This window comes from Emydura macquarii, unplaced genomic scaffold (assembly GCF_026122565.2).
Source record: "Emydura macquarii macquarii isolate MOO-44397 ecotype Brisbane River unplaced genomic scaffold, CSIRO-AGI_Emac_v2 contig_587, whole genome shotgun sequence".
Classification (NCBI taxonomy): domain Eukaryota; kingdom Metazoa; phylum Chordata; order Testudines; family Chelidae; genus Emydura; species Emydura macquarii.
The window spans coordinates 2472138-2488797 of record NW_027130724.1 but is presented as its reverse complement, the minus strand read 5'-3'; the positions used below and the strand labels follow the sequence as shown (position 1 = coordinate 2488797).

The 16660-nt window shown below is 42.6% G+C and overlaps 1 protein-coding gene across 5 annotated transcripts in view; it reads right to left on the bottom strand.

Annotated features, from left to right (window-relative positions):
* The window catches only part of LRRC56 (leucine rich repeat containing 56), a 117559-nt gene that overhangs the window by 90837 nt on the left and 10062 nt on the right, over positions 1-16660 (bottom strand). For 2 of the 5 annotated variants that reach the window (XM_067540493.1, XM_067540498.1), the window contains exons 1-4: positions 9600-9976; positions 7295-7450; positions 6576-6704; positions 3282-3354 (exon numbers count right to left, since the gene is read on the bottom strand). The gene's annotated coding sequence lies outside the window, so the exon portion shown is untranslated. Of the gene's footprint in view, positions 1-3281; positions 3355-6575; positions 6705-7274; positions 7451-9599; positions 9977-16660 lie in introns of those variants that run through there. The other 3 variants (XM_067540494.1, XM_067540495.1, XM_067540497.1) reach the window with 3 other exon arrangements.

The following is a 16660-nucleotide window of genomic DNA, read 5'->3' as shown; positions in this document are numbered from 1 at the left end:
AAGAAATCAGTCAGAACTCCATAAAAAAGTACAGTCCTGCTCTCCTAGGCCAGTATCTGAAGAAGCATCCTCTTCTGCTTTTGGGCTGCTCATTCCTTCAAAAAGTTACTCCTTACAGCAATAAGTCTAATTTCAAGTATGGCACTGGAGTTCCATCTTATCTTCTCCATATGCTGCAGGCCTGAAAATTCTCTATAAAAACACTTCAATGTACATTCCATGTATGAGAAGACAGCAGTATATTTTTGAAGTATTTAATTTTTCCTGAAATCCATGATTATGTAATTATTCATTAAATTGCAGAATCACAAGCCATGGCTGTGCTCTCAGCATTACCATCGTCACTAAATGAAAACAAAGAATTCTGTGTTTATAAAGGATTCAACTCAGAGTTTGGTTTAAAAGTCCTAAGGGACCTGTAAGTGCCCTTTTAAGTGTAATTCTGTGTAAGTGCACTGCAGATAACCTCTTCTGGAAAATGACTGTTTGGGCAGCTGGAATCTGCTATGATGTCACCAGGAAACTACCATTACATTAATCAATCCCTAAAGGGAAAAACAATTCCCTGCAACATTTATGTAATATGCAGCATCCTACACTATTCTATTTTAGCAGGTGTAATAAAAAAAGAGAGTTAAAAATATGGTTTTTATATATAGCAGTCACCCTCAACAGCTCTCTTTACCTTGGATAACTAGATGTTATTGCATTAATCTTTGTTATTCTTAAATACAGGGAAAGTAGTGAACACTGCAGTAATGCTATCTTGTTTTCAAAGACAAAATTGCAAACAGCTAAAAGCAATCATTGTATAGAGAGCATTGTCATTCCATTCACATATTCCCTAACATTTGTCTTGTTTTCACTAAGAATCTGGAATATCAGATCTTGATTCTCCTCTCACCTACAGCATTGAAAATCCATTGGCTTTAATGAAGTCACATCCAATTTACACAGATGTAACTGAGATCGGAATCATGCCCTCCTCACTTCATAGCCATCTGAAGGCTCGATTAAGCAAACCAATGAAGCACACGTTTAACTTTAAGCACAGTCCGAGTGATGTCAATGGGAATTAAGCCCATGCTCTAAATTAAGTATGTATCTAAGTGTTTTGCTGAACTGGAGCTTCAGTTCACCGGGCCAAATTCACCCATGCTGCAAAAATCTACTGATTTGGCCCATTGTTTATATTCTTCCTGTGTGAATTTACTGCTTGTGAAAGGTACCAACTCCTTTGTTATCCACAGGACAGAAGTAGCCACAGCAAGAGCTTCCTCACAGCACCTCAGCAGTATGCATAAACCCTTATTGAGAGATGCCATTGAGGTGACATTCACAAGGCCTATGCCCCGGTTAAGTTCCACTTAAACTCTAAGAACAGGCTTTAAGTAGTGCACAAGCTTTACACCAGCCAGCCCTCTGTGTAGGGGTGAATTTCACTCTGAATGAGAGGAGATTTCGGTCTTCATGCTCATTCACAGTGAAATTCACTTCTGTGTAGCAGACCATGCTACAAACCCAAATTGGTTTTGAACCAGCAACTTGGAGGTGAAAGGTATGTTTCACTTTCTTATAAAATGTAATATAGATACATTAAAAAAATTCATTTTAAAACCAAAATATATATTACTTCTATTAAACATATAAAAGGATAAAACAGAAGTTTGTGGCTTTTAAGTGCATGTAGTACAAAGTTGTCGTCGTCGCCCCCCCACCCCCGCACCTGCCCCCCCACACACACTGCATGTATAAAGAGCAAGATGTATAATACTTTGCCAGATCTCTGCTGGTAGTGATAAATTTTTATCACATGTGCTGGAAATGCCTCTAAGTTAAATAATTCTGTGATTACTTGCCAAATGTTGTTCTGCTATAGTAGAATTAAAATGTGGCTCTTTCTCCATTATATGTGCTATTAGGAATCAATGAAACAAACCAAAGCTGAATCAATTGTTACAGTCTTTACTGTTAGCAGCCTGTGAAGGTAGAAGACTAGGAGAAGCTTATACACTGCTATGTATGCCACAGAGAATGTCAATGAAATCCATAATCTGTGGCTACAAACCACCAAAGGATAGAGAGCTATATTTACTGGCTGCTATGACACAAACTGGCCAGAAAGCTCTGATAGAGAATTACTCTTGTATAGGGGGCTCTCTGCTGGCAGAAATCTGGGAGAGGTAGCTCTGCTTGCTTCTGCACCAGCTTCTTCCCACATCCAGCATGAGGAAAGGAGAGGGACTTTCTGAGGGCATGATGTGGACAGCAGGAGTCATGGTGGAGCAGAGCTCTTCTAATTCTGATCCTTCACTGGTGAAAGACCTCACACCACCCCCTCCTGTTCAACTCTACTCCTCCCACCCATCCCCAACATATAAGTATTAATTTCAGCCTCAACTCCAATTTAATGAAGTCTTTTGTCTGTGAGTACTTAATACCCTTCTTTTTACACCCCAATACCAAAACCCTCTCTTTATCCTAGGGGACAGAGTCTACAGATAACTGTATTCTCCTGAGCTGAGTAAAGATTCGATCTACAGTTCAGCATTCTGCAGGTCATCTCAATATACACTGGATCTTCTGTAACATTTAAGGGATAAAAACCCAAGTACTGATTTCTCAGGTTACCTAATATTCTCAGGCTACCCTTAAGTACTCAAGTATTATTAAAGCTGAGTAGCACCCATCATATACCAAACACTTTCCAAACATAGAAGAAGACACAGCTCAACATTACAGTTTTAGGCCCTGATCCTACAAAGGCTTATTCACATGCTTAACGTTATACATGAGTAGTGGGACTATTCACAATAAGTAAAATTAAGCATATGAGTAGGGCTTTGGAAGATCATGGCCATAATCATTTAGAATATAAAAAAGCCATCCCTGTGAGTTTCCAATGCTTTATATTCCTTCTTCACAGCAGCTCTATCAGAAAGCAGCCTGAAGGTCTTCCTGTTCCTAATCAGCCACGCCAAGTTTGATCAATACCAAGTTAGCATAAAGTCTCTTTGGTCTAAACTGAAGTTGAAGTTAACATTGTCAAAGTTGTCTCTTACTTAATTTCCAATTAGACTTAGGACTTAGACTTACTTTTGCTTAGGAGACTTTAAACATAAAATTCAAATATACTGCTACTGACCTGAGACTCACATACTAGGACTGAACTGCAGAACTGAGACTGGACAGTGCTAAATGCACCAGAATACCATAGCACATCCCATTTCTATCCCTACTCCATGTTCAAATCTTTGTATAGTGCTAATAAGAAAAGTTACCTCAAGAGTGCTCTCCTGTTACTCAGTAGATTTAACAACTGGGAACAAAAGTATTGCTTGCTCAGCATGTAGCCTGCAAAATAAAATTTAAAAAATCATGATATTGCTCATATTCTAGAAAAGAATAACAGTAAAGAACATGTTTTAGGGCCCAATCCAATGCCCAGTGAAATCAATGGGAAAACCCTTACTAACTTCAGTAGGCATTGGATCAGGCCACTTTTATACATGCTGAGAATCAGAGCAAGATTACTTTCTAATGAAGAGAAACCTATTTGTCAATTAATCTTACTGACGTGGCAAAATTCCACCAATCATTGCACTGTATATAAAGTTGTACATGGTTCAACAACAAATTGCATGTAAAATGTAGAAGATGAAGGAACAATAACTGTGTTCATCAACTCAGACCCAAAATGTGACCTACTATAAAACTGTTATAACTAGATTGGGGATAATCCTCAAGTGAACAGTTTTCCTTAAAATATCTTGCCACTGAGAAAGAAGAATAAAAACAAGAAAAATAGCTAATCCCAAACATGCCTTAATAGTGGGCTGCTTTATAGCTATGCTTTATTTAATTATTATTATGTATGATTATTTGTATTGCAATGGCACCTAAAAGCCAAGGCCCTATTGTACACTACACAAACATATAACAAAGAAGCAGTCTCTGCCCAAAATATCTTACAGTCTATTTTAAGGCAGGGGAGAGCACAAAATAACAGTGAGTTTTAACCACGGAACCTTTTATTTCAAAGACTGTCAGGGAAAAAAAAAGATTAAAATACCTGCATTGGAAATAACCATTACAAGAAAAACTCAAACACACAGCTATATTTAAAAGGGCTCACATTTATTTGAGATTTATTTATATCAGATGAGAAAGTCAAAACTCATCTAAGTTTGAGCTATGCACCTTTCATATCAAAGTGGGTTTCTGCTCTCTCACTTGATATCAAGTTAATAATATGATCTTGATTATACCAACAAAGCTTTGGCAATCCAGGACCAAATCCTAAACTGGTGTCAATCATCTAGAAAACCTACCTTCTCACTCATAAAGTGAGCAGAACTTGTAGCATTATACGCTCATTAAGAAATAAATTAGAATCCACAATGCCATTTTTACTATCAATTTTAAAAGAGAACAGCACTTTAAATAATCTGATCTGAGAGAAAAAAAGATGAAAGGGTTGGGAAGGCAAGAGTGAGAAAATCAGATGGGTACAACAGTAAAAGAAAATCCAACAGTAAATCTCAATCTTTTGGCATTTGAGAGAGTGCTTTTCTCACCCAAAGGGGATTTTAAAATTTAGAGCCCCACCATTTTAATTCCTACTCCAAACCCTGAAGCTCAGTATCCTTATAATCAAAGGCAGTATGGACTGTGGTCATTATAAAGCAATACAAAACACCCTCCCAACACTAAAAGTATGTCTCTACTGCAGAGTTAGCTCTGGTTCTTACTTTGGTGTTGCTCGAACTCCTCTCCCATCCACCTACAAAACCCTCTCACCTGAGTTTAGTGGTACTTTAAACCCTGGCTGGTTGGCTGACTCATCTAGGGCTTTAGGCTAAAACCCAAGTGACGTCTTAACTCAATAGACTGATAATCTGCCCACATTGCAGTGAGGATACAGACTAAATTACTTGAGGGCTGGTAGTCCACCAGTGCCTTCCCGCAATTCCCTGCCCACCTGAATACCCTCAACCCCACGTGCACAGAAGGACAGACAAGTTCTCCAACAATTCACTGGGAAAAAATTATAATGCAGTTCAATTTATTGCCGCACAAAGAATCCTGCGATGTGCCCCCAGAAATCCTAGCAACATACAAGAGTGAGTGCAACACCAGTGAAAAGACAGTAACTCGGGTGAGGCTTTGCGGTGTCGCTACCCACACCCAGATGAGGCTAATCTGAGTGCCAGTCACCCGAGTTAACTCTGCAGTGAAGACATACCCTAAGTGTGCTGCCTTCAAAGCATTTCTAGCATCTACAGTTTAGGAATGGAACCCAGATATCTCATATAGCTGTAGGGCAGTAACAGTGGGCCAGCTAAAGGACAGCTTTTTACAATTAGTGCCGCATTGCATTTATACAATCTCTGTAATCATTAACATTTCTACTCATGATGATAATAATTTATACTATATTACATTTTAAAACTTCAGAGTGCTTTACAAACTGTACATAATGCTCAAATCACTCTTGCAAGACAAATAACTAACTAAATGAATCAGAGAGGTCATATGATTTGGCCATGGCCACAAAAGGAGTCACTTTCAGTGTTCAGTGTTGAGATTAGAACATAAATGTCCTAGTTTACAGTGTTGTGCTCACACCTAGTTTTTTGGGAAAAAAAGCCAGGTCTAGCAGAAGTCAAAGGAAAACTTCAGGGACAGAAAACAGCTCAGAAGTATGTTTGAGTACAAAATGCTCCCAAAATATTGGCAAAGAAAAAACAGTTTAAATTTAAAGGAACACTGTCAAATCAATTTAGATATTGTATACACAACTATCAAACAAAATGTTTCCATTTTCAATTCAAACACTACAGTACACTGTATTGTATAAAAGGAGGATGTGAAATGGATTAGTAACCAACTATAAACGAAAGTGAAATGGTCTAAGATCGACCTAGTGCAAGAAGTAAACCAGATACACAGTGAAAGATAAGTTATACTTTTAATATTCTTCCAGTTTTAGTAATCTGAGATGTTGATAGTTATACAAGTAAAGTCATGTTTTGTTTTGTTTTTTAAATATCCACATTTTAATAAGACAGTGCTCCGTTGAAAAAAGCTTAGCTCCTGAATCATGAGTTTTCATTTTTAATGTAATTCCATTAGCCTTTACACAATACCTGCCATGGCAAATCAATTTCCAATTTGTATTACAGCAAGTATGCGTAAGCCACGTAGTATCATCAAATACTACTTGATGGATTTGTTCTTATGTTCTGTGAACATGTAATGGTAACATAAACACTAACCAGACTCAGTTGTACTAGAAAATTCAAGTCAGTTGCATATTTCTAAATTCATTTTGGTGAGCGGCTCAAGGATGTTCTAACTCAAAAACAACATCTATAATTCTCAGAAGTTTAAAAAAAAAATCAAACCTTTCATATTAATATGAAATGAAGTAACTTCAAGTTGAGGAATTTTATTCATATTATTTTGTAGCATTAACAATTTTATACTATTGCAGGTTGAAAAGATTAGAGGCTGTATTCTAGTTCTATTCCTAAATACGTTTCAGTTAGACAGTGGAACAAGTAGTTACCCACCTAGAGAAGCCAAACTCACATCTAGTCAAAGGACAGCTTAAATACTGAATCTGACCCACAGTGTTGTGAAAGGCGACTTGTTGACATCATAGACTTTTTTATTCTTTCCAGTGACACATGAACACTCCACTGTGGAAAGATACAGACCAGAAGATTCTGTTATAAATGAATTCAATAGGAAAGCAGATCCTTACATCAAATACTGCTGTTCTGTCTTCCTGCTACAGAGGAGCATATGATCAGCAACTACTCCTACCATAGATCAGGGAACCCACATGTCAGGTTTTTGCAATACCGATCAATGAAGGATACACTTTAGAGCCACCACACTTTATACCAGAGCCAGTGCTGGGGTCATCAGTTCTATGCATTATTTGCTCTTCCTCTGTGGCTTGCTGGTAATAATGCATATTATATAAAGCTCAAACTCCCTACCCGCATTCTCAGTATTAAAGCATAAGGAGAGAGCACAAGCATGAGAAAAGCTTTTGGATGACAACAATCCTGAACTCTGACATGAGTGCAAACCACTTTCTTATCCTGGTACTTGTTTAGGCAAAGCCTTCAAGTTGTTTTTATTTTTTCTTTTGGAGAGGGGGATGAAGGGAGGAAGAAAAGATATTTAAAAATACAAAAGCGTGAAACATTGTGGGTATTTTGTAAATTTTTTTAAAAAACAAGTAAAGGAAAGTCATTCACCCCTAACTTTTATCTTTCACCTTTTCTTCACTATCCACCATTGTTCTGCCTTCTTTTCATATCCATCTCTCCTCTGATGGAAATTTTCATTCACTAGTCACACTTTCATCCATCTCCATTGGTCTTTAAAAGAAAATGGGCTTCTAGTGCAGTGTTTCATGTGCTTGCTTCATGTCCTATTAAAACAACATTAAGATGCTTGTCTTCAGTAAAAAGAAAAAGAAAAAGGAAAATGGACGTTAAAGGATGGGAGTGTTCAGTAATAAATGGGAGGAAAATTGTTGCTTCATCAGCCACAACAGCAGAGGACTGTGCTCAATATGTCATAAAATTGTGACAGTACATAAAAGAATGTAACTTAGAACAATGTAATGAAATAAAGACTGATGGAAGCTTCTAGAAGTAATCAGGACAAGGTAAAGGATTTGATAAAGTATAACTGCTGTGCCCGGCAACAGTTATTTACTGAACACCAGAAACAATAGTTGTCTTTGTGGCCATAAGAAACAAACGGACTCATGCGGTAAGAAAAGTGTTTGTTTTGGCCTAGCATTGGACAGAAGGCTGAAGATAACATTTACTACATTTTCACTGCATCATTCATCAGAAAGTATTGTCTCTAAAAAGCAATCAGAATGAGAAATGCAATAGATATTGACATTAGAACAGCCACATTTGTTCTCATGAAGAAAACAACTTAAATATTCAGGCAATTACTGGACAAAACAGGTGCACAATATGAAGGCTTTATGTATTACGTGGAAGGTTCATGGTTGAGTGTTGGCCACATTCCCTGGAGCATGCACACTCTACTTGGAAACCATGGGCATCACGTGCACAATGTACCATCTTACCTTGAACAGGGGACATCCCAAACACACTCCCAATATTGCACTGGGAGTATAATACACCTGAATAAACTACGGCTCAAAATCCTATAAAGTGATGAGCACATCCCGCATGGTCCTGAACTCCCATGAAGGTCAATGGGAGTTGAAGATGCACAGCATCTTTGCAGGCCCCTAATGCGCTACAGGGCCAACACTTGCAATTACTAAATAAATAAATAATTTTGTCCGTTTCAGAAGCAGCTAAAAACTGTGAACAAAAGATTATTCCCATCTCTTAAAATAATCAGGGATAATTCCCTACATTTTGGGATTAGCCTGGGTTATTTATATTTCAATATGCTTTCCCTCAAAGCTCCACAGATCTGTACAATTTAAATGTGCAATTAAAAAACCAAAACAGATTATTTGTCAACCCTGAAACAAGCATAGAACATCAAACATTCTGTATAAAGGATTTTTTTTCCAGTTCGGTAGATGCTCTACTACAGGAACGCAAACTGTCTTTGGTCTTAAAACCTTAGTATTTATTAGACATTAAAAAAAAAAAAGTTTTTTGCTTATTCTAAAGGGTTTTTCTAAATCAATGTTCCCAGCCTTTTCAGATAACTGTACAAGTTTACCAGACCAGCACTGTACTAGCTAGCACCTGCTGTCTCCTGTTCAATTGGACATATGTTGCTAATAAATAAATAACAATAATCATCACCATCATCTACAGCATTTTCTATTCTCCAAGAACTACACAAACATTAATTAATTTTCAGAACACCCTCAACTAGTAAGGAAGTGTAATCACCCCTGTATTATAGATAGGGAAAATGAGGCACAGAAGACAGAGGGAATTGCCTAGGGTCACACAACAATCCAGGAGTTTCTAGCTCCCAGTCTTGTTCAAACTGCAATTTCTCAAAATCACAAGATGGGGATTTTCAGGAGCACAAGCTTCAAAGCAAGTGGTGTGGAAAGCAGATAGCAGCCTGCACCATGTGCAACACAGAAACATATCAAGGTGCGGTAGTGGGAAGCTGAGAGTACCACAGGGCTGCCGGGTCTAAGATCCTGGCATCATTATATTTCTGCTTTCCCATGGCCTGATACCACCACCGTGTTAGCAAGTCACGAACTTTACATTCAAAGGCCCTTGTGCCGGGATGCAGCATCACAGAGACAGAACCAAGTTTGCCCAGACTGGGGAAGGGGCCTAGAGGAGGATCCCACAAACACCCGGCTGGGCAGCTGCAGCTCCTCTTCCTGCCGGGGCACAGAGGGGCTGAGGTGTGGCAGCCCCGACCCCCAGTGCCTGCTGGGCTCGGGGGCGCTGCGGGCCTACGGGAGGCAGCTCCTGCTCCTGCTGTATCTGCCACCCCAGGGTAGCTGTGCCCCCCCACACACACACACACACACACACTCACTCACACTCCCTCTGCTATAGACATGCGGCCAGCCCATGGGGGGTCTCGGTTCCGACTCCTACCTGCTGCTTCTCTCCGGCTGCCAGCAGAGGGGGAAGGAGCTCAGCCCCCCCCCTCCGACCCACAGGGGAAAAGACTCAGCCTCTGCCCCCCCAGCGGTGCAGAGGTGAAAGAGCTGGGGGTCCCCGCCGCACCCCCGGCCCACCGCCTCTCTGCCCTCAGCGCTTCCAGGCCGGCGTGAGCAGCAGGCAGCTAGCAGGCCTCAGGTTGCCCGGGCAACAGGGTGATTTGAATATGCTCATTACATATTCATGAGCTGCAGTCCCTTGAACCGGCCCCTCGATTCGGGTCCGGGGCCCCGCGTGCCTTCCTCGGGGCCTGCCCTGGGTGCTCGGCCTTTCCGCGCCCGCCCCGCTCAGAGGCGTTAGCTCCGCGGGGCTCTGCCCTGGGCCTCGCTGGCTTCTGCTGCCGCCTCTGCTTCTAGCAGGGAGTGGGTCAGCTGTTTGGGAAATGCCGCTGGCAGGTTTAAGCCGAGAGAATATGCCCCACCCGGGGCCTAATGCTGCAAGGGGGAGTGGCTTAGCGCCCCATACCCAATGTCAAGCCTTCACCCCCGCCACCCCGCTGCCTTTGCCTATCTATCCCTGCATGCTTCTGCCCGCGTATCCGCCTCCCCCTCTCCGTACTCCGGCCCTATCTCGTGTCCTGTCCCTCCACTTGTGCATAGCCACCTCCACAAAATTCCCCATCCTCCCCACTGCTCCTCCTGTCCAGCCACTATCTACCTCCTGGACACACCTAGTCCTTCCCAGCCTTCTCAGTGCTCCCCTTCTGGTCCTCTCCATGTGCCCAAGCCCACTGCCCCCACTTCTGCATTACTCCCCAATCCGGTCTTCTCCAGCCCAGCCTCCCCATATCCATTCCCACCTCCAGCCTTTCTAAGGCCTCATCCATTTCCATTCTCCACCCAACACACATTTACATACCCAATCTCCAGCCCCTCATTACCACCCCATCCAGTCCCCTTCTGCCCCTCCCTGCATCATCTCATGCAGGCCCTAGCCTTGCTATGGCCACCTTTGGTCCCTACACCTACCCCACACACTCCCATTCCCCACCACACACACCTTTGCTTGTTCCCCCCATCCAGACTTCTCATTTCTACTTTGCCCAGCCTCCCCCCCAATACACATTTCCCTGCCTTTGCACACAGAGCTGTTGAGAGCCCTTTGGGTGATGTCCCTCACAGACATGACGGGTGAGCCAGACTTTGCATAGGGCCGCATTGCTTTTCCCCTCCCTCAGTTCCCTGCTTTCTCTAGTCCCCTCCCTGACCTGCCCACCAGTACGGTGCTACAATAGCCAGTGCCAGCCACCACCTCTGCCAGCCAGCCGGGAGCAGCGAGAGGGGAGGAGAGGCAGCTGGCATAGCTGCTATACAGGCACCACAGAAGGTCTGAGACCTGGCAGAGATTCTGCATGGGGAATCCTTGCTGCCTCTCTGCACTGTGCTGTGTTGTTGGTGACTGACACCACAGCAGCACTGTGGGGAGGCATGGCACTTCTGCATCTAGAGCCCGTCACCCCTAGTGTCTGACACTTGGCAGCATGGCACATACCCACCATACACACCCCCAGCTGTGATTGGTCCCTGCACTTACAAATGCATACACACACCCTCCTCACTGTGGATCTATCTAATTCCCTCACCTCTGTGTCCTCATCCTCACACCCACACGCCTCACAAGAACCTTGTCTCATCTGCAGCCTATACACAAGGTTTCCTCATTGTGGTTCTGTTCACCTCCCATCTCTGTATCACCATATCCACACTAGTGTTCCTCATGACAGCCCAGTCCAGTGCTCCCCACCTCCATGTACCCTCCCCATCACACATGCACATACACAGCCTCCTCCCTGTGGCTCCATCCAGTCTCCCCACTTCTGTGTACCCATTCCACTCACTTCACAGAGGATCCATCTCCTTTCACCACTTCTGTGTACATTCTTCACACACCAAGCCCCTTCACTACAACCCTGTCCGATTCCACCTACTTACTGCCACCTCACTCATACACATCTTCCTGACTGCAGCTGCATCTAGTCCCCTGACCTTTGTGCATTCATCCCACTTGCTCAGCCATCTCGTTCCTCTCCACTTCTATATGCACACCCCTCTACACACTCAGACTCACTTGCTTCAATATGGTTCCATCTGGTCTCCCCTGCCTCCACATACCCACTCAATTGCCTCAATAGGAACTCACCTGGCCTCCCCTCCACTTCTTTAAACCTAACCCCACCACCTTCCTACGCACTCTAACAAGGCCCAACGCAGTCCTCTCTTCACGCCTCCTTTTACCTCCACTTATGCCTCAAATATATCATATCATAAAAAATGTTATGAAAATGTTTAAGATTGCTATACCCATAGTACATCTGACACAAACCCACAAAAAGAAGGAAATGAAAATTAAGCCTAGAAAGACTTTGGGTAACCCCAGCTGGAGGGCCCAGTCATGAGGAGGACGCTGCGGTTCCCGGAGTGAGGTAGGTCTGCAGGATGAGAGGACGATGAGTGAGGTGCCACTTGAAGAGAGTGCATCAACTGGCAGAGCTATTCCTTAGGATGGCCAGCAGGAGGTGCCATGAACAGTGAGTTGGCCCGTCAATGCCACTGATCACTCATCAGTCTTAACTCTGTCCAGAAAGGGATGCCAAGCTTCCAGCACCCCTGTACCAAAACACCCCCCAAAGTATTCCTCACCTTTCCCTTTTGCACCCCCCTTCACCACACCCCTTTATTATTATTATTTGTATTATAGGAGCACATAAAAGCCTCGACCAAGACTTGGGTTCCATTGAGCTAGGCACTATAAAAACACATAAGTAAGAGACAGTCCCCACTCTATAAAGCTTGCAATCTAAATAGACAAGACAGAAAAAAAGTGGGAGGGAAAACAGAGGAACAGAATGGCAAATTGACTCACATTAATAATAAAGCCAGGAACAGACTCCAGGTCCCCTGAGTCCTAGTTCAATATCCTGCCACTTGGACTACACTGCTTCAGCCTGTCTCTTGCTATCAGCTGTGGATATTTTGTGTGTTCAAAAGAGGAATTTTGGTACAGGGTGTACTAGTCTCCATAGTGGGGCAGCATTAAGGTTGTGGTATGTGACCTCTTGTGTACAATAGTTGTGGTAGTGGTACACTTCATCAGAAAACTGTCCTTACTAGAAAGCTAGTGTGTGAACATAATCTAATCCAATCAATTACTCAAAATCATACAAATCTGCTCCTTACAATAAACAGCACTGTTGGTGTTGGAATAAAACAGATAGATAGTGACACCTGTAGTTATGGTTGCCTGACACTTCACATTATAAAATCTTGTTTTCAGTTGCTTATAACTGTGCAAACTTAAATTACCTGAGCTGAAATTTTCCACACCAGGTCTTTGCTTCAGGCTGAATTTTTTGGCAAAGTTTCAGCTAAACCAGTTCAGCTGTTTCTCAGAACAAGTTTAGAGAGTTTATTTCGTTGATGGTAAAAAGTGCATATAACTATTTCATTGAGAAGCTAGCACCTTCATGTCTTGGAGAGAGGACTTAAAATTTGGTAGGAAGATTGCCTTCATGTTACAGATGTGCTTATTGTTCTTCCCATGAAAATATGCCCAAGTCTGATCAAATTATAAATTTCTGAAAAATCATAGTTCACACATGCTCAGCAAATACTCGTTACAATTTGTCTGCTAAATTCTCCAGCCCTTCACAGCTCCTACATGTGACCTGACTGTGCATGCCTTGTCCCCACTGATTAGATGAGCATGATCAGGGCTTTCCTGAGCTTCCATTGCTATTGCTCTTCCTAACTATAGAAGCCACTATGGCACCAGGAACCAGAACTGGGCACAGGGTGACTAGCTCTCCTGTGCTCCCAATTCTTGCCATGCTGGTGTCCAGGCAGCAAGGAGGAGGAGGACAATAAGTGCCTGACTCAGATGCAGAGGGGTGAGGAGTGGAGGAAGATGGCAGGATAGGAGCGCTAGGGTGGAGAGTTAGGAGCTTGGAGGAGGAAGGGGGCAGGAGCAGAGGGAGGCAGGAGAGGAGGTGGAATAGGAACATGGTTGGAAGAAGGTTGGGAGCAGTGGGACAAGAGAATAGGAATGGGGGATGGAGGGAACATTGGCAGAATCAAGGGATAAGGGCTGAAGCAAAGGGAGGGAGGGAGACAAAGGAGTTGAAAAGGTGTGCAGGAGCTGGTGGGAAAGATAGGTGCAGAGAAGGGACAGGCAGGATTTGGGTGGGGGGTAACGAGCAGGGGCAGAAGTGTCTGTAACGGTTAGAGATCACTCCCCTGAAGAACATGGAATTGAATCTTTTATTCTTGAGTCCCACATTCCTTTGCTGTCTAGCAAATAGCTGTGAAACTCACTGGCAAAATGTGTGTCTTTATACCCCTCTAGTTTTAATTTCCTCATGGGCTTTTCTGTAGCCTTCATCACTATAGCATCTGACTGCTTCACAAACATTAATAAATTTATCTTCACATTACCTCTGGGAGGTAAAGTGGCATTATTTTGATTGTAGAGATGGGGAACTAAGGCATAGAGCCATTAATGTCAAAAGTGTCCACTAATTTTGGGTGCCCAATTTGAGATACCTATGGCCTGATTTAAATTAAAAAAAAAAAAAACTTAGAATTTTACAGCACTGTATTTGTTCAGAGCAGAACTTCCATAGACTTCAGGGGCTGCAGTGAGGGCTCAGCACTTCAGCAAGCCCAACCTCAGAGTTTCAAACTGGATACTCAGAAAATGAAAATCACGCAGTAGTAACCACCTGTTGAAAAATCTGTCAGAAGTGACTTGCCTCAGCATTACACAGTAACTCGGTGTGGCAGAGTATCATCATTTATGTACATTCTAGTCTGTTCCATGCACGCTGTGATGCTCTGTAATACACATGTTTAGTTCTCCACCTGAAACATACACAGATGAGATCATTGTTGAATTTTTAAAATTAAACACACTCATTAAATTCTATCAGAGCTACAAGGGCAGAATTAAAGATGCTTTGATGCTACTCAGTATCAACTGACCTCAATACATATCTTCATGCCTCCAGCTTCCACCCTGGACACATTACACGATCCATTGTCTACAGCCAGGCCTTAAGATACAGGTGGACTTGCTCCAATCCCTCAGACAGAGACAAACACCTACAGGATCTCCATAAAACATTCTTAAAACTGTAATACCCACCTGGAGAGGTGAAGAAACAAATTGACAGAGCCAGACGGGTACCCAGAAGTCACCTACTACAGGACAGACCCAACAAAGAAAACAACAGAACACCATTGGCCATCACCTACAGTCCCCAGTTAAAATCACTCCAGCACATCATTAAGGATCTACAACCTAGCCTAGCAGATGATCCCTCACTCGCTCAAGCTGTGGAAGGCAGACCTATCCTTGCTTACAGACAGCCCCCCAACCTCAAGCAAATACTCACCAGCAACCATACACCCTACAAGAAGACCAATCCAGGAACCTATCCCTGAAACAAACCCCGTTGTCAGCTCTGTCCGCACATCGACTCTAGTGACACCATCACTGGTCCTAACCACATCAGCCACACCAGAAGGGGCTCATTCACCTGCACATCTACTAATGTAATATATGCCTTCATGTGCCAGCAATGCCCCTCTGCCATGTACATTGGCCAAACCAGATTGTCACTACACAAAAGAATAAATGGACACAAATCAGACATAAAAAATAATAACATCCACAAACCAGTCAGAGAACACTTCAATCTCCCAGGACACTCTGTAATTGACTTGAAAGTTGCCATACTTCTACAAAAAAAAACTTCAAAAACAGACTTCAAAGAGAAACTGCAGAGCTAGAAATCATCCGCAAACTTGACACAATCAAACTGGGTCTGAATCGGGACTTGGAATGGTTATCTCATTACAAGAAGTAATTGTCACTGTTCACACATTCTCATCTCCTAATCAGTGGTTGTGAATAGGCCTCAACTACTCTAACTGAATAGACTTTGCTTTTATCTACCTTCTCCCTTGTTGTCCCTTACCCTTGGATATGTGTATATATATACCTCCTATGTGATTTCTATTCCTTACATCTGACGAAGTGGGTTACAGCCCACGAAACCTTATGCCTGCAGAAATTAAATTTGTTAGTCTTTAAAGTGCTACAGGACTCTCATTGTTTTGCTGTATACAGACTAACACGGCTACCCCTCTGGAAAGTATCAATAATGCCACTCATTGGTTTCTTTGCATGAAATGGATGCTAAGGTTGGTGTCAGAACTGTTTGTATAATGTTAACTTGTGATTTCCAGAGGTTGAATGTCTGGCAGGGTTTAAACAATGTATCTAAAGCAACATTTTCAAAGCAAGAGAAGTGGGAGGGCCAGTAAGGGATTGGTTACTTGCAGCTCCTTGACTTTTGTCCCAACCTGAACCCAATGTCATTTAGCATTGCACTACAGCCACCATACTGCTGCAAGAGTGTCAGAGCCCAACTGCCATTGACAGCTCTTGGATACAGTATTGCAAAGAAAACACCAAAGTGCTCTTAAAAAAATAAACCTTACCTCATTTCCTGATCTAATGTCTATTTTCTGGGCCTGATGGTCAACCAACGTCAGTAAATATCACTCGGGTCCTGATCTTTCACAGCATGGAGCACTCTCAACTCCCACTGGTGTCAATGCAAGCTGACAATCCACCTTCACAGGAAGGAAAACAGTGGGAGGTAGCATGCTTCAGGAAAGTAGTGTGATTCAGTGGAAACAACACTGTACTGGGTGTCTGCAGACCTGAGCTTTGTTCCCAGCTCTGCCAGACTTGCTATATGACCTAAGGCAAATCACCTCTCAGTGCCTCAGTTTCCAAGATGTAAACTGGGGAAAATGACACTTTCCTAAAGGGCTAAGTGTATGTATATGTATTTGGTAATATTAACCATTTTCCTCCCTCTGTTAGAATTAATCTTGCTATGATCATTCCATATTGAACTACTTTAAACCATTCAGGGAGGAAGTGCATCTTTCCATAAGTCAGTAAAATGAAATCTGGCCCAATCTCAG